Genomic DNA, 26,690 nt, shown 5'->3' with positions numbered 1-26,690 from the left:
ATAATTACAAGTAAATTAGGTCATTCCTGACCTTGCTAGAACTTTTATTGGACAATCACTCTGCCCTTCAGAAGGAAGAAGAGAATGAGCTTCAGATTATCGCTGAAATGAACAATTATTAATTTAACATTTACAATTCCAAGGTTCAGAAATATTAGGATGGATTAATACTAGAAAGAAGAAACAAAGCTCATGAGAAAATATTTATTTACAGTACAGCCAAAGTGAATGGAATTACTGGATATTCTGAACACAGAGAGATTAAAGTTGAGCATTGTAGATGTTTGTCATCATTCCATTAGATTTTTCCAATTTCAACCATATTATGACAGTCGTATGTGAATTTTACAAAAGAAGATATCACTTTTTTGAAGATACATTATGCTAAGAGTTTCACATCATTTATTTCGGAACGCCAATTCCACTGCCCCTTCTTTGTGCTCCCCCCTACCCCAATATCTCTGAGAGTTTCATTTTAAGCCCATTTACTACATTAGCAGGTGAGTTTACTTTTCTACTTTGATGCTAAACGATTGTTATAGAAGTCCCATTTCCAGGCAGTTTTAAAATAGAACCGTTATCTTTCTCCTCATAATTTTAAAGTTAACATTTGAAAATCACTTTGAACTTTGGATAACAGCTGAAAAATGATTGCATGAAGTTTGCATTCATCTTTGTCACATTGGTGAAGATTTTGCAATCAATACAGTGTAGATTATTTTTCCTGTCAAATGCTGCTAAACATTGGAGTAAATTAATTAGCTGGGACTGTTGTCAGATGTGAATGTCCTGCATTGTCACAGAGAAGGCATGAGCTGAGATTGGGTAAAAGGTAAAAGCTGATGCCCTTGCCAGCAGGAAACATTCTGAGGGGGTTGGTGAGGGCGGCTTGGGAAGATCATTCTGGAAACCAGATAGGTATGTATGATAGTGGGCTTCTGACACTTCTGAGCCGATGAGATCTTATTTTTCTCAAGGAGCATGCAATTAAACTCATATTCTATAGTGGGTTGGAAATGTGAATGCTCTAGATACAAGGATAATATAAGGCCACACTATCATGCAGTGAAAAGAGATTTTTAAATTGCTGCATGGATGTTTGCATGTGTTGATGGGAAAACCACAAAAATGTCAAGGGTTCAGGATGTCTGGAAGGTTTCCTGCTTCTCATTTGAGCAAACCAAAGAAGAACGTGTGGATAAATCCTTACGAAAACTTTCTCATGGGATTTCCAAGAGATGATTCTTCATGTAGAGTTAGAATGTGGAAATATCCCTTATGCTTCTGTTTGGGAACAAGAAACTTTCTATATAGTTATCTTGGTTAATATACAATGAAAGGTGGGTTCCTTGAATGTTCGTCTTCTATTCACAAACCCAGCAGCCTAGGAGTTTCTTGTGGCATCCACACAGCTTTTGGAGGCCTTCAAAAATGGAAGCAAGTATTGCCATGGAGCCTTATGGCTCTGTACCATCTCTGTCTTTGCCAGAGTTGGCAAAGCAACACCTCTTTGATGTTAACTTCAAACATTCATAACATGACTCAAACATAACATTTTTTCTTATTAACTGTGACAGGCCTGTCATTAATTGGTATAAGCCATTTAAAATCTACTTGTATTTCTAACTTCTATCTCTTGTTGGGTAATAAGTTCCAAAAATGTAAGCCCTACTTTGTGGAGTAGGGCTTCCTTTCATTTGAGCTAAACACACACAGGCTGTTCAAGTGCTGATTCCTCAATTAGACATTTTAGGGTTTAATGAATAATTCCATGTTTACTCTATTCATATTTATAATCTTAAAGATGTAAGTCACTTTGCTTCTGACACAGAATACTCACAGAATTTTTCTTGGTTCTTTTAAAGAAACATATACATTCAGTATTATGATAGGTGTCCTAATCTTGAGTCTATCACTCTGTAACCATGGATAAGTCATTTAGTCACTTGACCTTTCATCTGTAAAGCAGAAATTTGGGCTGAAATTCCTTTTTCAGCTCTATGATCTTTTGAATTTGTGACCATCTAGGAAAATGTAGAGTATGGAGCTGACACTTGAAGATAACCAAAATAAAATTCTAGTCAAATAACCATTTTTTAATTGTAATTAATATTTTAGGAGAGGAATAACAGCGAGTTTTAAAAATATAAGTAAATTGTGGAATGAGACCTTCTAAGATGTGCTGCTGAATTACTGCTTGTGGGTAGGAAAAGAAGACAAAGCTCCTTTTTCTTTTTTAAGCTTATTTCTCCTCTACCTCCTCCAAATAGTCAGTCATCCATTTTCATGGCTGTTCATGATATTCCATCAGCTTGGTATTCGTTACATCCTCCAACTTTTCCATTCCTCCTCTTTTTAAAAATCTCAGTTAAAATGCTATCTCATCCAAAAAACATGCCTTGATTCTCGACGGAAAATGGATCTCTCCGTCTTCTATACTCCCATAAAATTTGGTATGTGTATGCAGTACAGAACTTATTTCATTCTGATTTATGTTATAGGTGAGTTAATAACTTCTCTGTCTCCATCATTAACCAATAAGCTCCTGGAAGAGGAAATCATGTCTGCTTATCTCTTCATCTGGTGCCTAACAGTCCGGGATTATTTGAATGTGTATGGACGCATGGCTCATCATAAGTGGTCACGAGTCGATGGTTGTGGATTCAGAGCAATCTCACTGGTGCCACTGCCAAGGCAACAGGAGTTCAGATAGGAATGAGCAAAGCCATCGGTTCACCACTTGCTGTGTTTCTACACAGAAGAAGAGCTATCAGTTACATTTCCTGGACTCTGGTTCTTGGTTCACTTTCTCTGTGTTCCCATTCCTCTTCTTTCATTATTGCGTTTGCCCTTTCTAGTGGAGGTCTTTTACTTTAACTCATATTTAGCCTGATGGAAGCCTTGTAAGCCATATATTAGGAGGGATTCATTCATATACTGTATTACCCAAATGCTTATACTGTATACTACCCCTACCCAGCATCCTCCACTCACTGCATCCATGTTATCTGTACACCCTAAATTCACCTTCTGACCTTCGTACTTCATAAGACCTATTGTCAGTTTTGGTGTCTTTATCCCCCTGGTCCTCCAGCTTCTGTTAAACTAAATCATTATCCCATTAATGGCTTGTCTCTTCCCTCCTAGATCAGTATTACAGTCATGCATCACTAAACGACAGGGAAACATTCTAAGAGATGCGTTATTATGTGATTTCATGGTTGTATGAACATCATAGATTGTACATACACAAACCTAGATGGTGTAGCCTTCTATACACCTAGGCTCTATGGTGCTAATCTTATGAAACCACCATCGTATGTACAGTTGGTCATTGACTGAAACGTCCTTATGCAGTACATGACTATACTTAGAAGGAAGACCTAGCATTTTGATTTCTGTCTTTTGGTCATGGGCCTTTTCTCAAGAATACTTCTTATAGGTATTCCTACTGTGCCTGAGTCAGCGTTCCTGACTGCCCTCCTCTGTTTTTGGCTCTGAGGGGCAGTGTGGCAAGTACAAAGCTTGATGAAACATCTACAATGATGCTTTACCTGGGTACTCTTCTATGCTCTTTACAAGTATTAGCTCACTTAATCCTCACAATGCTATCAGATTTAGTATTCTCATTTTATAGATGAGGAAAGTGAAGCACAGACAGTTAACTAGTCTGGCCCAAGAGTTGGGTCCTCAATCACTATCGTAAACATTCAATGAGTTGTTAATAAATATTTCTGGCTCTGTTCCTTAGAGGCACATAATGGGATTGCAACTCCTGTTGCCTTGTGGTGGAGAGGGGTCATGTGACTCATTCTGGCCAATGAGTTGTTAGAAAAGTGACATTCCAAGTTGAAGCATTTATTGTGGATGTGCTACCCTCCAAAGTGCTCTTTCTCACACAGCCATAAGCAATGTTCAAGATGGTGGTTTGTCTAAAGCTAGGGTCGTAGAATGACTACCATGAGCAGAGGCCCCTGCCAACATGCAGTGTGAGGAAGAAATAAGCTTTCATGTCAAGCCATGGATATCTGGAGTTAGTTTATTACCATAGTATAACCCAGCCTATTTTGACTCCATATACAGGCCAAAGTAGTATAAAGGCAGAACAGATTCTCTGTGGTGCCTAGAATGTATTTCCTAAAAATTAATAATTTATTGTGGTACTATCTTAATCTCTTAAGTACCAATTTCAGCCTTAGTTTTTTCCTTTATTTTACCTCCAATATATCTCCACAATATTTCTATTCCTTTCAAAATTCTATTCCTTTCACAGGAAACTCTGGAGCCCATTTTTCCTAATATTTCTTTAAATTTACTGTAATTGCCCAAACAGTAGCTTTGCAATTTTAAGATTTTATTGGATATTCTAGAAATTTGATAAATTTTGTATTCCTAATCATAAATATAGATTGGAAAAAATCCGTGTTTACATTTTGGGAAAAGAGAATAACTTTGAATGCACAAAGGACAAAATGAAACTAAGCAACTATAATTGTCGTTGTAAAGAAAGTTACAGTGGTTACCCATTCATTAGGAGCACTGTATTTTAATTATCTGGAAGTAATCTTAGCTATAATTATTGCTGGTGATAAAAAGTTAATTTAGGTTTAATTTTTAAAAGTTAATTAACTAAAATGAATCCTATTCTTACTATTGAAAATGGAATGTCTCTAATACTCTTCAGGAATGTATATGCTGTAGAACAATTTGTATCAGAAACTTGAGAGCTCATTAGGATTTATACTTATATTTAATTACCATAGCTGTTTCAAAGTGTAACTCAAAATTATAATCATTAGTAGTTTTTAAAAGTATAGTTACTCATGTTTATAACAGCTTGTAAAGGGCAATATTTTCTATAGTGGGGGTCACCAAATTTTTTCTATTAAAGGTCTGATAGTAAATGTTTTCAGCTTTGCTGGTCATATCCTTATGGTCACTGTCACAACTACTCAACTCTGTAGCTGGAGCTCAAAATCAGCCACAGATGATACATAAATGAGTGGGTGTGACTGTGTTCCAACAACACTTTATTTGGCAAAATAGGCAAGATTTCACCTGTGGGTGCCATTTCGTGATCTAGAGTGAGTTTTAGAAAAAAATTTTTCTTGTGTTGTTTTGCAACCCTCTACGTACCAACTCCTGGATAAGTAAAGGAGGACTGTGGGTAATCATAAATTTGATTTTGTGTCTCCACCTCCTTCCAAGACATCCTTTAGAGCTGCTCTGCTAAGCCCTGGGGCATTAATGTTCCACCAGTTTGGTGGCTAGAGTGCTTAAAAGTGGATGAGGAAACCTCACAGCTGATTCTCAGTTCTATGAATCCTTGTTTGGTGCTAAATATAATGTAAAGTCAATTTCCCCGCCTATAACGCAAGCAGGAATAGTGGTACTAGGTTCCTTTCAGTGATCATATTCTATTATTAGAAACATTAAAAAACTCAAACTCATAAATCATCAAGTAAAAATTATGAGGATCAATAAGATCCTTGTAAAATTCCTTTAGCACCTCATGAAAAAGACACCACATTACTTTTTGTTAGCGTTCCTCTCAAAAATATGCTTCTATTATTTTCAGAGGACTGTATTCTATAGGTGGTTGGAAAACCATAGAAACTATCCTCATGCTAGAGTAGAGGAGTGGATAATGAATTTCCTACACGCAAGTTTAGTTTAAATATATTCCACCCTCTCCTTAGGCAACCACTTCAGACACGTATGGATGCTGATTTGAGCCCTGAATTTGATGGTCTTTAGGCAAATTTAAAATAAACGTGTACATGAAGGAAATTTTTTCCCTTCTTTGCACTTAGGTTATTGTTTTGCTTATAGGTTCCCAAATAAAAAGGGAGGAATTCTGATAAAAGTAACATAAGGGCTTATAAAGATGTTACATATATGCTATATACATACATATACATACTACTATGTATGTATATATACATATGTACATTCATACTAATATATGTAATACACATACATTCTAATTTCAGGAAACAGTCTAAAGACAGGATATGAATACAAACATAAAATATCCAGAAAATAAGCTGTTAAAAATTGAAGTCATTAAACTTTTTTGGCTTAAAGACCATAGACTTTTGATTTTAAAAACCTGGCACAGTATCTGATTAATAGTTGCTTAATAAATGATGGTTGAATGAGTAACTATATTAATGAAAAGACATCAATCTTGAGGTTTTAAAAATGGAATGATGGATAGCACATGGATGTGTGCTTATTTGTACTGTTACCAAGCCCCAGGAGAACAATCAGGCACTACTTAAGTGCATTCCATTTATAAATTTCATTAATGATGATAATGCTATCAAAGAACAAAGGTGTGCTCAGTTGTGACTGAAGAAGTGTAGAAAGTCCAGAGGCATCTTGCTCTCAGTGGCTGTGCTGAATTCAGCCCTGGGCCCTAGCTACAGAAGTTTAATTATCGAAGAAACCAAATTTCCCTAATAAAGGCTGGCTGTGATAAAACAGAAACTTAGTAAGAACCATGAAAAAAGTATAGAAGATAACCATCTGTGATAAATCCAAAATTATTAAGCCACATAATGTGTTAGTTATCTGAGAACTTTATTCCAAAATGAAATTTCTAATAATAAATGATTGGTTAGCCCTAATAATTTTCAAATCAGCAAACATTTATTCATTGTTACTATGTAGAAAACAGGGTAGACACTGCCCACAAAGGATTACAAAGTTGAATAGTAGTTTATAATCCAACCCAAAAGATAATGCGAGCCATAAAATAAGGATAAAAAGGAAAATATGGAGAGCAAGGATAAGTTGGAGACATTTTAAGTAACAATTTACAATTACAAACAAGGCAGCAATGAATAATCATGTGCCTAAGTCTTTTTGCATTGTTTGAAGTGTACTTTCAGGGTAAATTCCAAAAAGTGAGACTGCTCTCTCACATGGTAAATGCACATGGAGTTTTGTTGGATGTTGCCAAATTTTCATCCAAGAAGTTTGTACCAACTTATATTTTCACCAATACTGTATAAGGCTGTGTTTATGCAGTCTCACCAATAGAATGAGTTAGTCAACGTGCAAATTTTCTTCAATCTGATAGATGAGAAATGGTATCTCAATGCAGTTTTAATTTGCATTTCTCTAGTTATAAATGAGCTTGCCCATCTTTTCATATGCTTAAAGGCCACTTTTATATTGTTTGGTGCTTTGTCTATTCATGACTTTTGCCTGTTTTTCTAAGTTTTTGGCATTTTCCTCTCATTTTAAGAGTTCTTTGTATATTAGGGATATTAGCCCTTATTTATGATATATTACAAATATTTTCTCCCAGCTTGCCAGTAGTCTTTTGATTTTTTTGTGTTTGTGTGTTCATATAAACTCTAGTATTAACTTGCCTAGCTCCAAAAGAATCTTGTTAGTATTTTTATTGGAATTGAATTAATTTTATACAGTAACTTAGAGAGAACTGGCGTCTTTATAATATTGAGTCATTCTCGCATAGAAGAGTGAACGACCTCTATTTCTTCACAGCTATTTTTGTGACTTTCAGGAGTTTTAACATTTTCCTTTGGCTTAATACATTTCTTCATATGATTTTTCTGAAGTATTTTATCTTTTTGGTGGTAATGTAAGTGAGGCTTTCTATACCAGTATGTCCTCTAATATATTATTATTAGTCTATATGAAGGTGATTGATGTCTGTATATTAATTTTTACTGAATCTGAATTTTTGTTGTTTGAGTTAATTTTATCCTTGATTCACCTCATTTCCAAACATGCTACCATGTCATCTGCAAGTATAGTTTTTACTTTTTCTTTTCCAATTTCTATGCCTCTTTTTTTTTTTTTACTTTTTATTAAGATTATGACACTTTACAACCTTGTGAAATTTCAGTTGTACATTATTGTTTGTCAGTCATGTTGCAGGTGCGCCACTTCACTCTTTGTGCCCACCCCCCACCCCCGTAGCCACCAATCAGTTCTCTTTGTCTACATGTTTGATTTATTTTGTATAATTGCATTGACTACAACATAATACTGAATAGTAGTGGAGATAGTGGGTTTCCTTGCCTTATTAGTGATTTCACTAAAAATGCCTCAAATATTTCTCTATTAAGTGAGATACTAGTATTAGGACTGAGGGTGTGTATGTTTATTTTATCATGTTAAGAAAATATACACAAATTTCGTATCTTCTGGAGTTTTTATCAGGGAGGATGTTAAGTTCTGTCAAAAGCTTTTTAAATATCTATGCAGAGAATCATGTAATTTTTCTCACTAGATTTATTAATGTGGTGTATTATATTAATGAATTAATATTGAGCCAAATGCAAGTGGCCTTTGATCATGGTATATTTTTTTAATTCAGTGCTGCACTGTTTTGCTCATATTTAGTTAGTATTTTTGCATTGACATATATGATACATAGAGTAACATTGGTCTATAGTTTTTCTAATTGTCTTTATGAGGTTGAGTTGTTTTCCTAGTTCCTGTAGCTATAACAAAATACCATAAACTGGATGGCAGAGCAACAGTAGAAATTTCTCACAGTTCTGGAGGCTGAAAGCTGGAGACCAGGGTGCCAGCCAGCATGGCTGGGTTCCGGGGAGGGGTGCAGACTGCCTGCTTGTCTTTCTTTTCTCATTCTTGCTGTATCTTCATAAAGCGGAGAGCGGAGAGAGGAAGCCAGCCTTCTCAAGACTCTTATAAGGGCATCTTATAAATCCCATTAATGAGGGCTCACTCTCATGACTTCGTCTAATTCTAATTACCTCCCAAAGGCCCCTCCTTCTAATACCATCACATTTGGGGATAGGGTTCCAACAAAGGAATTTGTTTCAAATGAAAACATTCAATCTCTAACAACTGTCATATTTGCTTCATAAAAATAATTAGAAAGTTGGCCTTCATTTTTCATGTGCTGGAAAAAATATGGAACATTGGAATGATCTGATGTTGAAGATTCATTAGAATTCTCTGAAGAAACCATATGGGCCTGCAGTTTTTTTGGTGGGATAGTATATTAATTACTTTCTCTATTTCTTCTAGAAAAGTTGATTAAGCTTTCTATCACTAATAGAGCCAATTTTGGTAAATGTCTTTTCTAAAGAATTATTCCATTTTATCTATATTTCCAAATTTATTTGCATAGAGATCAGATCTAGAAAGTAACCTCTTACAGTTAAAATTTATTTATCTGTTTCAGTGGTTGTTTCCTATTTGCCATTTCTTATCTTGTAAATTTGTGCTTTCTTCTCCCCTTCTATCTTTTTGTTTTTGATCAAGTTATGTAATCATCTATTTGAAAGATTTTGATAACTTAACTTGGTTTATTGCTTTTCTGTTCTCTACTTCATTATATTTTGCTCTTTTTCTTGCTTCCTTCCTGTGGTTTCTTTGGTTATTTTTTGGCCTTTTGAGATGAGACTTTAGTTTATTTACAGTCTTAATTTTTATTGTTAAATGTGCTTAGGGACTATTAATTTTTCTGTGACCACCACTTTAGATGCAGCCAGTCTTTTTCATTATCATTATTTTTTAGAAATTTTTAAATTTTCGTTTGAATTCTCTTTCTTTGAGGTGTTGCCTTGTTCCAGTTCACGAGAGGGAGACCTTTTTCATTTTTTAATTTTGTTGATAATTTACAGCATTTTTATCAGTGACTGTTTATTATATTTCTACTTTCTGGAACTTACTGATGTTTACTTTGAGATTTAATATTTAATGAATTTTTTGTATGTTCCATGTATGCTTGTATATATGTGCATGGTCACTTTCCCTCGAACATGTATATAGATATGGGGCTGCTGTGTCTCAGAGTATGACTTCCTTCAATTTTACTACACATCCAAATTCTTCCCTCCTGAAATATGTAAGAATTTTTTGTTTCTATACTTCCTCACCAACACGTCTTGTAATCAGAGTGACTTTTTTTTAGGTGATAGAGTCAGCTTTTTATTTTGGTTCATTTTTAATAAAATGTAAAATATATAATGGACACCCGTGTATCTACCACCCAGGATTTTTAGAAATTTTAATATTTGGCCATATTGGCTTCATATATTTTTTTTAATTATTTTATTGAGGTCATAATAGTTTATAACATTGTGAAATTTGCGGTGATAAATTATTATTTATGAGAGACCATATATATGTGTCCCTTTACCCCTTATGCCCACCAACAAACCCCCTTCCCTTCTGGTAAACACTAATCTGTTCTCTTTGTCCATGCGTTTATCTTCCACACATGAGGGAAATCACGCGGTGTTTGCAGAATGACTATTTTTTGCTATTATGATAGGCATAAAATAGTATCTCATTGTTTTTTTAATTTGTATTTGCCCAATAATGAGATTGAGTACTTTAATATATTTATTGCCATTTAATCATCTCCTTCTGTGAACTGCTTATTCACATACTTTCTCTTTTTAAAAAATGTTTCCTGGGGCCAGCTGGGTAGCATAGTGCTTAAGTTTGTGCACTCTGCTTTGGCTGCCCTGGGTTTGCCAGTTGGTATCCTGGCACGGACCTATGTGCACCGCCTATCAAGCCGTGCTGTGGCAGGCATCCCACACATAAAGTAGAGGAAGATGGGCATGGATATTAGCTCAGGGCCAGTCTTCCTCAGCAAAAAAGAGGAGGATTGGCGGCAGATGTTAGCTCAGGGCTAATCTTCCTTACCCTCCCCCCCAAAAAAGTTTTCTACTCATTTGTGGTTCTTTATAAATTTGGGATAGTGATTCTTAATAGCATATATATGTTTCAAGAGGAATCTTCTAGTCTGTGCTTTGACTTTTCATTTTCGTTATGGTAATCTTTTTTCTTTCAGAGGTTCAAAAATTTAAAGTAGTGAAATACTTCATTATGTTTCCCAGCCTGACAGTTTACAAGTATCCTCCAAAGCATTCTTCAAAAAGATTTATAGATTTGCTTTTCATACTTAACTTTTTCTTTCAGAGTTTATTTTCTTCAAAAATTGAGAGGAAGGTACAGAGATTTCCCATATAGCCTCTGCTTCCACACATGTGTAGTCTCCCCTATTATCCACATGAATCACCAGAATGGCACATTTTTACCAAGGATGAACCTACATTGACACATCATAATCACGTAAGTCCGTGGTTTACTAGGATTCATTCTTGACAGTGCATTCAATGGGTTTGGACAAATTTATAACGACATATGTCCATCATTATAATATCATGGAGAATATTTTCACTGCCCTAAAAATCCTCTGTACTCTGCCTATTTATCTCTCCCTCTCCCTCCACCCCTGGGAACCACCAATCTTCTTATTGTCTCAATAATTTTGCCTTTTTAGAATGTCATATAGTTGGAATCATATAGTATATAACCTTCTTACATTGGCTTCTTCCACTCACTAATATGCATTTGAGGTTCTTCCATGTCTTTTCATGGATTTCTTTTTAGTGCTGAATCAGAATCCATTATCTGGATATATCACAGTTTATTTATCCATTCACCTACTGAAGGACATCTTGGTTGATTCTAAGTTTTGGCAATTATGAAGAAATCTGCTATAAACATCCGTGCGCAGGGTTTTATGTGGATATAAGTTTTCAAATCCTTTGGGTAAATATCAAGGAACAGGATTGGATTGGATGTTAACAGTTTGTTTAGTTTTGTAAGAAACTGCCAAACTGTCTTCCGAATTGTCTACCATTTTATGTTCCTACCAACGATGGAGGAGAGTTCCTGGTGCTCCACATCCTCACCACCATTGGGTGTTGACACCAGATTTTGGCCATTCTAACAGGTATGTAGTGGTATCTCATTTTTCTTTTAATTTGCATTTCCTTGACGACATGAGCATTTTTCATATGCTTGTTTACTATCCAATCTTCTTTGGTGAGGTGTCTGTTAAGATCTTTGGCCTATTTTTTAACGGGGTTGTTTGTTTTCTTATTGTTGAGTTTTAAGAGTTACTTATTTTAAGTAACAGTCCTTTATCAGATGTGTCTTTTGCAAATATTTTTTCCCAGTCTATGGGATTGGGAAATTCTCATTATCTTGATATTTCACGGAGCAGAAGCTTTTAATTTTTAATGATTCCAACTTATCAATTATTTCTTTCATGGATTATGTCTTTGGTCTTGTATCTAAAAAGGCATTGCTGTACCCAAGGTCATCTAGGTTTTCTCCTATGTTATCCTGTTGGAGTTTTATAGTTTTGAGTTTTGCATTTTACATTTAGATCTATGATCCATTTTGAGTTAATTTTTGACAGGTATAAAGTCTGTGTCTAGATTCACTTTTTTTGCATCTGGGTATCCAGTTTTACCCCACACCATTTGCTGAAGATACTGTCTTTGCTCCATTGTATTGCCTTTACTCCTTTATCAAAGATCAATTGACTGTATTCATGAGGGTCTATTTCTGGTCTCTTCATTCTATTCTGTTGATCTATTTGTCTGTTCTTTCACCAATACCACACTGTCATGATTATTGTAGCTTTATAATAAATCTTGAAATTGGGTAGTGTCAGTCTTCCAACTTTGTTCTTCTTCATACATTTAGTTTTTAATCAGTTCATTTTTTGCTAATGGTCTGAGGTAGGGTTCTTATTTTGTCTTTTTCATTCAGATAATAAGTTGACCCAGTGCCATTGTCTCACGAGTCAAACCTTTCCCCACTAATTAATGACATCATTTCTGTCATAGACCCCAATTCCATACACGTGGGTCTGTTTCTAGGCTCTCTTTCTATTCCATTGATGCATTTATCTTATCTCACTTAATGTTTAATTACCTACTTTTATAGTAAGGTGCTGACCATTTTTGGATGTTATTGGAGTCATCCTTCTTAAAGATTAGTTCATCATTTTTGGCCTTTTTCTCTTTTATAAGAATTTCAAGATCAGATGGTAAAGTTCATTGTATAAACGAGCTGGGATTTTTATTGATGTTTCACATTTAAAAATGAAGTCAGGAGATTGTCTTTTAATCTATCACTGTAATATGTTTTTCTAATTGCTTAGTCCTTCTTTTATGCCTTTCAACAAAGTGCTCTCTATAAAGATTTTTTCACATCTTTATACTTATTTCTCTGTACCTTCTAAATTTTTTTGTTTTTACTATTTTAAATGGGATCTTCTAAAAATGTTACCTTTCTAATAATTTGGTGCCTATGCTAGGGTCACCATCTGTTTTATTCTGTTGCTCTTTTATCAGGTAACCATGCTACTCTTTTAATATATCTGATGATTTGCCTCTAGGCTCTCTTCAATTTTCTATGGAGATTATAATATCGACGATAAATAATGGTTTTGTTCATTACTTTCTAGTTCTTATACCTTTTGTTTGTTTTCTTTATGTCCTTCTAGAAAGGTTGAACAGAAGTGGTGACAGGGGCATTATTGTCTAGAGCAAAAACTTAAAAGGAAATGTGCTTAAATTTCACCATTTGGTGTGATGTGTGCTATATTTTTTGGCAGACATCCTTTACCAACTTAAGGGAGTTCTCTTCTATTCCTAGTTTGTGAAAGATTTTTGTTATTGTTGCTTTTTTTTTTTCTTTAAAATCATGAGTAGATTTGAATGTTATTAAATTTTTCAGCATCTATTAAAATTTACTATATCTGTTTTTTTCTAATCTTCTAAAAAATATTTCTTTGGACGTTAATAGATTTTTCTAAGGCCAAATCATCTTTGCATTACAGGATAAGCCTTATTTGGTCAGGCTATATTATTATTACCATCATTATTGCTACTATGATTATTTTTCACATTGATGAATTCAGTTTTATTTAGAATTTTTGAGACTACATTCATGAATTTTCCTTTCCCATATGATCTATGTTTCCTTTTAGTATCCAGGTCATTCTAAATGACTCATAGAAGTCTCTCTTCTTCTCTCCCTTTTCTCTCCCTTCTCTTCCATCTTTCTCCTTCTTTTCTCTTTTTCTATTTCCTAGAGATCTTTTTTAAGATATGGACATTAAGGTTTTTGTACTGTTTTCAAGTTTCGTAAAATTGCCTTAAAAAACATCTGGGCTCACAATTCAACAATAAAAAGACAACCCAACTTAAAAATGGGCATAGGAAATGAAAAGAAATTTCTCCAGAGAAGATATGCAAATCACCAATAAATACATGAAAAGGTACAGAACATCATTAGCTATTAGGAAAATGCAAATCAAAATCACAATCAGATACCACTTCATAACCACTAGGATGGCTATATCAATAAAAATAAATAATAGTAAATGTTGGAGAGATTGTGGAGGAATTGGAACCCTCATACATTGTTGATGGGTATGTAAAATGGTGTAGCTGCTTTGGAAACAGTTTAGCAATTCCTCAAAGTGTTAAACATAGTAATTATAGGACCCAGAAATTCTATTCCTAGGTATATATGCAGGAAAAATGAAAACATATGTCCACACCAAACTTGTACATGAATGTTTTTAGCAGCATTATTTACAATAATCAAGAGTAGAACCAACCCAAATGTCCATTAACCGATGAATGGATAAATGAAATGTGCATATACACACGATGGAATAGTATTTGGCCATAAGGAGGAATGAAGTACTGATACAAGCCACAACATGAACAAATCTTGAAAACTCTATGCTAAGAAGCCAAACACAAAAGGACACATATTGTATGATTGCATTTTGCGAAATGTCCAGAATAGGTAAATCTATAGACAGAAAGTAGATTATTGGTTACCTCTGGCTGGAAAATGAGGAGTGACTGCTAATAGGTACTGGGGATTTCTTTTTGGGGTGTTGGAGATCTTCTAAACTCAAATGATGATGATGGTTGTACAACTTGCATATGCCAAAAACAAATGAATTGTACACTTTAAATGGGTGAATTTTATGGTGTATGAGTTATATCTCAATAAAGATGTTTAAAAAAATCTGGGCCTATTGGTTATACTGGGGTATATTATTTTTTCAACTACTGAGTTGATCTATTAAATTGTTGAAGATTCTGTTAATTCTTGAGTGAGTTTTATTAAAAATTTTTACTTTAGGACATTGATCATGTTACCAACATTTTCAAATTTATTGCCATAAACTTGCTCTTAGTGAGGCAGTCCTATTATTTTAAATCTCTGTTGTATCCTTGACTATGCAGCCATTTTTATTGCTAAGCTTATTTAGTTATGCCTCCTCTGTTTCTCATTGATCTAAGCAGATATTGTTTTATGATCCTGTATTAATGCTTTGTGTTCTATTTTATTAGACTTTGATTTTATCTTTATTGTTTCTTTTATTCTACTTGTTTGTTGTTATTCTTTCTCTATCCTTTTTGGTTGGATGCTTTGCACATTAATTTTCCATTTTTCTTCATTTTTAGAATATTCACTAAAATTATTAGTTTATTTCTATGTACTGCTTTAGTTCCTTTCATCTTATAAGTTTTGATACATAGTGTTTAATTTTAAGACATCAAATACCAATTTTTCTACTTCCTTTATAATTAATTATTGACTCATGGGTTTTAGAAGTGTGTATTTTTTCATTTTTTATTGATAAAAAATTCAAATATTTAGAAAAAGTAAAATGCACGAGCAATAAAACACTCATCTATCCACACTTTAGCATCAGCAAATGTTAACATTTTTGTTTCTATATATTTTTTCCAAAGTGAGTGGTAAACACCACGATACTCCAACCCTAAATACTTGAGCATGTGTCTGTTAAACACAAGGACCACCTCCTTTATAACTACAGTATCATTTTTATCCTTAGCAAATTAAATAAAATTCTCTTACCCAATACCAACCTTATTTAATTTTTCTAACTGTTCCCAAAATGTCTGTGTATCTGTTTATTTATTTATTTTTTTGCTGAGGAAGATTTGCCCTGAGCTGACATCCATTGCCAATCTTCCTCTTTTTGCTGAGGAAGATTCCCCCTGAGCTAATATCCACTGCTAATCTTCCTCTTTTGCTTTGTGAGCCACCACCATAGCATGGGCACTAACAGATGAGTGGTGTAGGTCCATGCCTAGGAACTGAACCCAGGCTGCTGAAGCAGAGTGCACTGAACTTAACCACTAGGCCACCAGGGCTGGCCTGCCAAAATAACTGTTTATTTTGGATGAAGATCCAATTCCACTAGTTTAATTTAGTTTTGTCTTGTCTCTTTTAATATTTTAGTCTCTCTACTTTCTTCCACTTGTATACCCTGAATTTTTGAAGGGTTCGAGAGCATCTTATATTCTGCCTGTGCCTCATTGTTTCCTTGGGGTTAATTTATCTGATCATTTATCTTCTATCTTCTGTACTTCTTGTAAGCTGGAAATTATGTGAAAGGCCTTGCTTGGATTTAGACTAGGTATATTTTTTGCAAAAATACTCCGTAAGTGATGCTATGCACTTCTCAGAGCGCATGATATAAAGAGAAACATGTCAGGTGATCTCTCCCTTATATAATATAACCATTTCCCTTGACAATTAGCAAAAGATCAGGAAGTCGTATTTGGTACTGCCTGAATGTTCTATTTCCTGTTGATCTTTAACCTAGTGCCTTTAGCATCTATTAGTGATCCTTATTTGAATCAGTTATTTCATGAGGGATTACAAACTGGTGATATTTCCAAGGTAGGCTTCCTCTTCTCAAATAGGAGAGCAATATATATTTCCCTAAAAACACACACACACACATTAAATTCTTTATTTAAAAAAAATCTTATTAGGGTTTAATTTACATATAATAAAATTCACCTTTTTATTTTTTTTTGGTGAGGAAGACATCTGTTGCTAAACTTCCTCCTTTTTGTTTCCGTTCCCCAAAGCCCTGGTACACAATTGTATATCATAGTTGTATGTAAGTTCTTCTAGTTCTTCCATGAAGGATGCCACCACACATGGTTTAACGAGCAGTGCATAGGTCCATGCCCAGGATCCGAAACAGCGAACCCCGGTCTACCAAAGTGGAGTGTGTGAACTCAACCACTACACCACCAGGCCAGCCCCCAAAAATTCATGAATTTTTAAGTGTGCAATTGGATGTTTGACAAAATATATGCAGTTTTGTAACCATCACCACAATCATGATATAGAATATTTCCCACATGCCAAATATGTCCCCTGTTCCTTTTTGTAATCAATCCCCTCTCCATCGCCAGCCCCAGGCAATAACAGATGTGCTTTTTTCTCTAAAATTTTTTAGACTCTAATGGACTCAAACGAAAGCCAGTCACAAAGTGTGATATTCTTGAATGAGATTCATGCATGTTGTTACCTGTTTATCAAAAGTTGCTTCCTTTTTTTGTGTGTGAGGAAGATTGGCCCTGGGCTAACATGTTGTCAATTTTCCTCTTTTTGCCTGAGGAAGATTGTCACTAAGCTAACATCTGTGCCAAGATTCCTCTATTTTATGTTGGATGCCACCACAGCATGGCTTGACAAATGGTGCTGGGTCTGTGCCTGGGATCTGAATCTGTGAACCCCAGGCTGCTGAAGTGGAGCTCAGGAACTGAACCACTAACTTCCCCAATAGTTGCTTCCTTTTTATTGCTGACTAGAAGTTCATGGTATGGATGGATCTACCACAGGTTGTTTGTTTATATCTTGATGGAAATTTGAGTTGTTTCCAGTTTGGGGATGTTATGAATAAAGCTGCTATAAACATTTGTGTGCAAGTCTTTGTGTTGACACATGTTTTCACTTCTCCTGGGTAAATACCCATGAATACAGTGGTTGGATGGTCTTTTAAGTGTATGTTTAACTTTACAAATTTGCTGTACCATTCTGTACTCCCACCAGCAGTGTATGAGAATTTAAGTTGCTCTACATCCTTGCCAACACTTGGTATTGTTAGTCTTTTTCACGTTGTCGATTCTAGCGGCTGTGAGTAAATCTCATTGTAATTTTAATTTGCTTTTCTCCAATAACTAATGATGATGAGAATCTTTTCCTGCAATTATTTGCCATTTTTATATCTTCTTTGATAAAGTATGTATTTAAATTGTTTGCTCATTTTAATCGGGTTATTTTATTAATTGCAAGATTACTTATAGAAGTGTACTTTTTAACGTCTATATGTATGTGAGTTATTTCTTTGTTACTAATTTACATTTTATTGAAAATGGTTTGAGGAAATGTTCTATATGAGACTTATGGGCTAGAAGTCTTTTGTCTATTTATATAGCTTAATAAAAGGGAAACACATAATGTCTCCTAGGTCTGTTCCCTTGCAGAAACTTTGCCTTACATCAATATTTCTTGAGTTTGAGAATAGAAGACACCTCCCAAATCATCCATGGACCGTAAGTTGAGGAATACTTTGCAGCACAAGGCATCCAATCCCTTCATTGGTTCATCACTTGATTCAGTACACACTGAATATCTTTCACGTGTCTGATCCTTAACTTGGGTCCTGGGACACCCTGGATGTTGTATTGTAAACAGACAGTAGATAATTAGCTTATCCGGTAACCTAGTAAACTCTCTCATAGCTTTCCTATATGTTCTTTTGGGTTTTCTATGGAGATAATCACATCAGGAGACTACGACTAGCAGGTCATTCCCTCCTTCTTGAAATACCTTCTTTACTAGGTTCCTGGGGGAGCCCACTCTCCCGGTTTGCCTTCTCTGCCACTGGCTGCCACTACGGGTGGTTTCCTTTGCTGGTTCCTCTTCATCTTCTTGAGTTTTTAAAGTTGGAATGCCTTTCAGGATTCAATCTTCGAAATTCTTCTCTTTTCTAACTGTACTCACAGCCTTAATGACCTACCCAATCTGATGGATTTAATTAACCATCCATACTTTATACAACTCCCAAATTTACATCTCCACCCTGGACTTGTGCCCTGAACACAGTACTTGGATGTTTATTCAGCTGCCTACCCAATATCTTATTTTGACTAGCAAACATCAACAATAACAATAACACACAAACCCCACAAACACAGGCTCCACCACTGCAAACATTTATATGATCCTTAACAAAAGTCAGGAACTATTCTAAGAGCTTTATATAAATTAACTGTTTTTAAAATTTAACTTAATAGGCATCCCAATCTTAACACATCCAAAACCGAACCCCTGATTTTTCCACCAAAATTTGCTCTACTCATAGGCTTCCCGATTTCAATTCAGAGCAACTCCATCCTTCTGAGTGCTAAAGACAAACACTTGGAATTCTTTTTTTTTTTTTTTTTTGAGGAAGATTAGCCCTGAGCTAACATCTGCTGCCAATTCTCCTCTTTTTTGCTGAGGAAGACTGGCCCTGAGCCAACATCCATGCCCATCTTCCTCCACTTTGTATGTGGGACACCTACCACAGCACGGCTTGCAAGTGGTGCCATGTCCCCACCTGGGATCTGGACCGGCAAACCCCAGGCCACCAAAGTGGAACATGCGAATTTAACCACTGCACCACTGGGCCGGCCCCAGGAGTTATTCTTTATTCCTTCAATTTTTTTCCAAACCTTCTGGTCTGAGCAAATCCTGTTGGTTCTAAATTCAAAACAATCCCAAATTGCTACTGTTCTCATTATCCTTCTTGCTATGGTCCTACCTAAGCCATCTTCTCTCACCTCGATTCTTGCAATAGCCTAATAACAGGTCTCCCCCTTTCCTCCCTCCTTTTCCTCCTATAATTAATTCATACTACGGTAAGCAGAGTGATCCATTAAACAAGAGTCAGATCATGAAACTCCTTTGCTCAAAAACCTCTGTGTCCATGGCCTCCCACACCACTTAGAGTAAAACCAGTGTTTAAATTAGCCTGTTTGGTCCCACCAGATGTTCTGTCCTCTCAGACTATTAACCCTCTCCCCTCACTCTGTTTCATCCCTACCGCCTCATCGCTGTTTCTCGACCTCGCCAGGCACAACCCTCTCTAAGGGCCACTGCGCCTGCTCTTTCTGCTGCCAGGGACCATCTTCCCTCGGAGATCTGCAGGGCTTGCCAGCTGCCTCACCTCCTTTAATCACTTCCTCAAACTTAGTCTCCTCTGTGAGACCTTCACTGAGCTCTCTATTTAAACTTGGATACCATTCAGCCCCCCTGCTTGATTTTTCTCCAGAGCACTGATCACCTCCGAACAGAGAAGAGCATTTCCTTATGTATTCTTTCCTGTCTGTCTTCCCCTCCAGAACGTAAGTTCCACAAGGTCAGCATTTTTTGTCTGATTTTTCACTCATCTACTCTAGCACTAACACACAGTAAGCACTCAGTAAGTAATTGAGAAACTAGACAGGATATATTTTGAAGTTCGAACCAAGGACTGGATGAAAATGAGGTGGGGCCTTCAGCTTAGCCCACTACTTGGCCCTGATGCAACTGAAACTATCAACTTGGGAAGAGAACACAGCAGAACAGAGGATGGTGCCTGCAGCCCAGGGTCTGACTCTCAGTTTAGCTCTTCTCTCCCTGGACAACACCAATTTCCTGGACACCATTTCTTAAAGTAGTCACTAGCATGATACCTCATTCTGGTGGACAGAACCCTTTGTGAAATATTTATTTCTTCATACCATGTTTATCAATCTTTTAACAAAATTTTTAATGCTAATAAACACATTAAATGAAATTGACAGTGACAAACCACAAACTTTTAAATATTAACAAAGACGTCTTGGGGCCAGCTGGTGGCGTAGCGGTTAAGTTCGTGGGCTCCACTTCAGTGGCCCAGGGTTCATGGGTTTGGATCCTGGGTGTGGACTTCATCAAGCCATGCTGTGGTGGCGTCCCACATACAAAATAGAGGAAGATTGGCACAGATGTTAGCTTAGCGACAATCATCCTCAAGCAAAAAGAGGAAGATTGGCAACAGATGTGGGCTCAGGGCCAGTCTTCCTCACCCCCCCCCCGGCCACCCCCCCAAAAACAGTCTTAAAATCTCATGAGTAGTTGTCCTTGACTTATTTACTTCCTGGAAAAAGTAACACTTAAACCTCGTTTTACCTCAATTACCAAGTCACAGTGATGTCTATGATTTTAATCCTGACCTGTCAATCAGAACTTCAAGCCATCAGTATTCACAGAGTGCCCATAGTTGCATAGTGCCGTTGTAGGCACCACTGGGCTATAAAATAAGTAGACGATACAGTCTCTACCCAGATAAGTGGGTGCTTAATATGGCTTGCTCACATTTTTCAACTACAGCATAAAGCAAAAGAATGATTTGAGCACTAATTTAAAACTCTATTCAGTTTTCACAGTAAAGTATACTTATTTTTGCCTAGCTTTTATACCTATCTAAATAAATGGCTTAAAAATTTTCCCCTTCAAGTTTTCAACTGGTGATTTGTTTATCCAACAAATTATTTCCCCAACAAATACTGTCATTCAGGATAATTGAACATTTCCCAGCACTTGAGAAGAATGTACAAAACCAGGCATAATCCTCTTGGTTGTATTCTGTATGCTTGAAGAGTTGTTTATGTATATCTAGGACTACTGTTATTTTTATTTCTTTTAAAACAATTTTTTGCCATAATCCTTGTAAGCCTCTCACCAGTAGAAATATATGTGGTTACATTGAAGTGGCATATTAAAATAGTTCAAAGTACATTATTGAAAGGAGCATGTCATCTGCAGAAGATACTATTTCAGTTTGGAAAAAAAATATCAGTTTTAGAAGTCATTATTTTCTAATAAAATAGCATTTTTTTAAAAAAAGAGCATCTCCATGAGGAAATGGAAAAAAAAATTTTGAGAATTCTTTGCACTCAAACTGGGGCTAAACTGAGTTCAGCATTTTCTTGCCCAAAGCAGATTTTCCTTTCATCTCCCAAAATGCCAACAGGAGGCAAAGGGCCGAGCTGCTTCGCCAATTACACACAGGTTCTCCCTCCATAAGCTTTATTCCCAAATGTACTTGGGAACCAACTTCTAACTCCAGACAAATGACTGTTAGTTCCAGCTCTTACCTGCCAATTACAATACTTTGGGTATCTGTACCAGTCTCTGGGTCCGCCTGATGATAAGATTATAGGACCTGTTTGTTTAGTTCATTAGCAGAAATTCGTTCCACCCAGACAGCAAGCGGCGGTTCGGGACGGTGGTGGGGGTGGGGTGTGCCAGGGGCCTGCCAGGATGGGTTGATTTTTCTTACTAGGAAGTGGGAAAGGAAAGCACTATTTCCCCTTTGGGATCCCCATTTCCCCTTTCAGTTCCTCTGTTTGGGGCAGACAATAGAAGCCTCCAGGCCCCCCTCTCCCGGCAACGGGTCCCTGTCGCCCCCTCCTCCCCTCCCCGCCCCTCACCCACCGGCTTCCCCAACTCGGGCTTCAGGCGGAGATTTGTCAGAACCGTTCGGTTGAGACTGATTATGATTGCAGCAGATGGGCTGGATTTGACAGCCCGATCCTAAGCAGCTTCTGATGGGGGGGCGGCAGAGGGGCGGGGAGGGGGAGAAGGTGGGGGGCGGGAATCTCCGGGCCGGAGCCGCCGTGTAGGAGCGCACCGCGCAGCCCCGCCAGGCACTCTCGGGCAGCTCTTTAACGCGCGCCTCCGGGAGGAAAGTGGCACGCAGACCCGAGGGGCCTCCCAGAACGCCCGTGAAACGTCCCATTGACAGAGGGCGCGGAGACACCGGGAGGCAGGCGCAGGGAGACCCGGGGAACACAACAAAGCGGAAGAGCGCGACGGAGCGCGCCGTGGCCCGGCTACCCTGCGCGTGGAGCGCGCGTGGCCCGGCTACCTCTGTGCGCTCCGAGCATGGCAAGTTTGTCAACTCCGGGCTCTGCAGCCAGCATCTTGCTGCCCCCGAAGTGACAGCACTGCACGGTCTGCCCCCAGGGGGGGCTGGCGCCCACCCAGCTCCCGACCCGCTGCAAAATGCTCCACCACAGGCCAGGTAAGGAGACGCCAGCCCCCTCCCCTCCCAGGCGCGCCCCAGCGCACGCCGCCCCTGGCTCTGTCGCCTGGCCCTTCAGCCCCATCGCTCCCACTAGTCCCTGCGGACTCCCTGCTTTTGTGCCTCCCTCTGTGGTCTCCTCGGTCCATCTCTGCCCTCTATCGCCCTCCCTCACTGTCGCCCTTCTTTTCCACCTTACCGGATCCCAACGGCAGGGGGAGAAGTTCGGGGAGGTGGCGCGAGGTCAAGGGCTCTCTTTCCCCAGTGTCCGCGCCTGGTCACCCGAGGCGGGGACGTGGGTGGGAGCCGGGTGTGTGTGCTCTCATCCACCTCCCTGCGCCCACGCAGTCCGAGCCCCGTACACCACACACTCGCACACCCTCCTTTCCACCTGTGGGGTCTTGCTTTTGTGCTGGAAGTGCAAATGAAAACACGCACACGTGCAGACGCACTTCCACGTTGGCATCCTCCAGAGACTCCTGAAGGGTAGGGGCGGAGAGGTGGCAGGGGAGGGGGCAGATCTTGAGTACCTGTACCCAGCTAAGCACGGAACCAGTGCCTCTCCTGCCCTTTGGCCGTGACTCCCGTGTCCAGGTGCCAGCAGAGCGAGGCACCTCTATGGAGGCGGGGAGGCTGCTGAACTTGGCATGGACATTCCTGTGCCACCAAAACCCCCTCCCCCCACCTCCAATCTTCACCCCAAGGGACCAGCAGCCTGGGCCACTGCCTGGCCCATCCTGGCCCCAGCAGGGTGTGCCCACCTTCACCTGGCACCGTCTTCCCACCCCCGGCCCAGGCCCATCACCAGTGGGTCCCTGACCTTGTCTACCCAGCTCAGGGCCTCTAGCCCTGGCCTTCCCTCGCTGTTGCCGCCCCAGCTCACCAGGAGCGACGAATGTGTGCCCTGTTGCTACTGGCAACTGCCTGTGCCAAAAGCTCAGCCCCCAAAGCAGCTTAATGCTGATTGATGGGCAGAAATACGATATTTTCTGGAGCTTAGCGGCCGCTGGTGCAGGGGCCCTCTGCCTCTGGAGCCCTGCAGACCGCCCAGGTAGCAGGCTGGTCTTCCTTCCCTCCTCCAGGTCCCACCCCACCCCACCCCACCCCACCCCACCCCACCCCACCCCTTAGTAAAAAGGAGTTATTAGAATGTTCTCATCCCCTAGGGTTAAATTCGTGCCAGCGTCTGCTTTCCTGAATATTCAGCAGCTGCCTGGAGTTTCTCCTTCTTATTCCTCAGGCTTCTATAGAGTGGGATAAGTGAGGCCCCTCTTCTGGGCCACTACCGTCTTCCCTTCTATTTTCTTCTCCCACCTCCTCACACACCCTTTCCTACATTATAGGTACTTAAAATAGATCACCTCTTTAATGACCAGAGCTATTGCTGCAAATGCTCAGGAAACCATTTTCCAAAAATAATTCATTTCATATGGGTACCTCTTCCTTAGCTACTTCTCTCTCCCAGGCCACCTCTTTTCCCTCTTCCTCCAGAGGGCTGGTTATTTCCACTCCTAGAAAGGCACAGTTCGGGCAATAAGCCTGCGCTTAGAATGCTCAGTGCTAGAATAACCTTTGCTGCTTCTGTAGTTTTTCATTTTAACCCCTTTAGACTCATTACGCCTTCCTTCCCTTTTCTGGGACGGCAGCCTCCTACTCTGAGCCATTGGAACTCATACAAATTTTCTGGACTGATGGAGATTCCTGCCCTGCTCTGTGCCCCTTCTTCCCCTCCCCAGGGAAGGGCGAGATTTCATTATCAAAGAAATTATCTTTAGAAGAACTTTTTCTCCTGCAGTATTTTTTCTCAGCACCCCGGTATTTTTGGCAGAGTATTTTCACTTCTAAGTTGTCATGCCTAGCCTCATTTTGCCTGTAGACATTAATTTGGAAAACCATGTGATGTTTTAAAGTCATTCATTTCTTCATCCAAACAAAACTTTCCTCTTGTGTTTTGCACCAATGCAGGCCCTGGGGTGGGCATGGAGCAAAGACAAATGGCTATTAGCATTTTAAAGCCCACATTACAGCTGGATTGTGGTTATTGCTCTGATGGTTAATATTATAACAGCACACTACATTTGACCAGGACTTTACAGTTTACAAAAGGCTTTCACGGGCATTATCTCCTTTAATCCCAGCAGCAGGAATTTTAAATAGCAGGGATTCTACCAAAAGGCCCAGTAATGCTCACCAATCCTGCTTAACCAAAAAGAAAAAGAATCTTGCGAATCATTCCAGCAGCTGATGGAGCTTTAAAACACAGAATAAACAATTCAGAAGAAGCTTATAAAGCTTAGTTACAGGAATGTAGCTTGAACAAGATAAGTGAAATGCATGCAACATGCACGTTACCAGGAAGGCATCATGGGAAGAAACTCCATCCGGAGACCGAGGTGGCTCCGTGCACTGCTGGCTGCTGGAGGTGGAGACTCTCCAGTGTTCTGGACTGTTGCCTTATCCTAGGATCTAAAACGGGATGAAAGTGTTAGCACAAAGTTACTGGGAGGCTAGCAAATTAGGCAAAATGAGTAGGCAATGATGTTACTTTCTTTAGCTACAAGGCATTCTTGAGATATCCGCAAGTGTCTAGTATATATTTACTTTAGAAATGAAGCAATTTTCTATACTTAGAGCATGAAAAATGAGTGTGCTGTGCCTGAGCCATATGAAGACAATCAAGGTTTTGATCATCTTTGCCCATTACTTGGAAAACCAGGGATAGCTCAGGTGCATAAAGGGCAGCTTCGCTTGTTTGTCATTTATTGGGAGAACGTGCCGAGGTCTCCCTGTAGATGTGTTCTTTTACTCATCTCCTTCAACAGGGAGGGCGACCATTTCTTCCTTCTCAGCTGTGAATATCATTCATGACTTTCCTCCAAAAATGACTTTTAGAATGCCAGCTGATAGTTATAAAATTTGGTTGGCATTTCAGACATCATGCTAATCCTCCTGTTTATCATTTTGAAAAGTTTCATTCAAAGAAGTTTTGTTAGCAAGGCAGTAGTTCACAGGGACCTTATTATGGCCAGAGGCTGGCTGTGGGTATGACAGATAACAGATAAGCCAAGAAGGTAATCACAGGGCAAGGTCTGTTATTAGGACAGAATGGAGATACCCAAGGAAGGTTGTTACTGTTTAGTTACCATGAGGCTTTGTGGGAACTTTAGATGTGTAGGGTTGGTTTTTTTTTTTTTTTTTTTTGCTGGAGAATTTGTTTGCTCAAGCCTATTCCTCTGTTTTTGGCATTCCCACATATTATTTTCAGTCTTAGACATTATAGCATCTTAGTTTAGAGCTGAACTTAATGTCGTTAGGTTGAGTATGTGTCAGTGAAAAACAAGTTTAAAAATCTATATCAATTTGGGAAGTTAGCTTGGACATAGTGGGCCCTCATCTGACAGGGGACTTCTGCAGCTTCTGCTGGATCCTCCAGGTTTTCAGATGAAGTTTACTGAGAGGTGCTCTTCATTCCAGCCTCAGACGACTCCTCTCATTTTTCCTTTAACATGAGATATGTGAGCAGAGCAAAGTTGTGGGCACTGTGGTGATGGCTAATGTCACCCTGGTCCAGAGCTTCAGTCTTCCCCAGGACTCTCTAATCTAGGGACTCAGTATTTATTCATTCATTCAGGAAACATTTGTTGAGGAGCATTTTTAGGGAGCTGGCTTTTCACTAAGGCCCCTTGCCTTTTCTGCAGAGCTGTGCTCTTCACGCTTACCCGAGAGGCTCTTTTCTTTCAAAACCTGATAGTTTTGTCCTTTGGGGTTCCTGGAGGTGTAGTTTAAAGGAGGCGGAATGTGGGTGGTGAGAAGCTTTCTTGCTGGGGTGAAGTAGCCCAGTATTGCTGCGGCCTCTGACTGGGATCGCTCCCTGGACAGTACACTCCTCCACCTTGTTTCTCCCAGCAAATGC

At 38.7% G+C, this 26,690-nt stretch overlaps 1 protein-coding gene across 19 annotated transcripts in view; it reads left to right on the top strand.

Moving 5' to 3' along the window:
• The window catches only part of NCKAP5 (NCK associated protein 5), a 917,518-nt gene that overhangs the window by 341,584 nt on the left and 549,244 nt on the right, over positions 1–26,690 (top strand). For 4 of the 19 annotated variants that reach the window (XM_070581228.1, XM_070581226.1, XM_070581223.1 and 1 more), the window contains exon 1: positions 22,090–22,777. The exons of the other annotated variants lie outside the window; for them this stretch is intronic. The gene's annotated coding sequence lies outside the window, so the exon portion shown is untranslated. Of the gene's footprint in view, positions 1–22,089; positions 22,778–26,690 lie in introns of those variants that run through there. 19 annotated transcript variants of the gene reach the window in all.

Source organism: Equus przewalskii, chromosome 17 (genome assembly GCF_037783145.1).
Source record: "Equus przewalskii isolate Varuska chromosome 17, EquPr2, whole genome shotgun sequence".
NCBI classification, from domain to species: Eukaryota; Metazoa; Chordata; class Mammalia; order Perissodactyla; family Equidae; genus Equus; species Equus przewalskii.
Note: the sequence above shows the minus strand (reverse complement) of the source record. Positions and strands in the feature narration are given on the sequence as shown.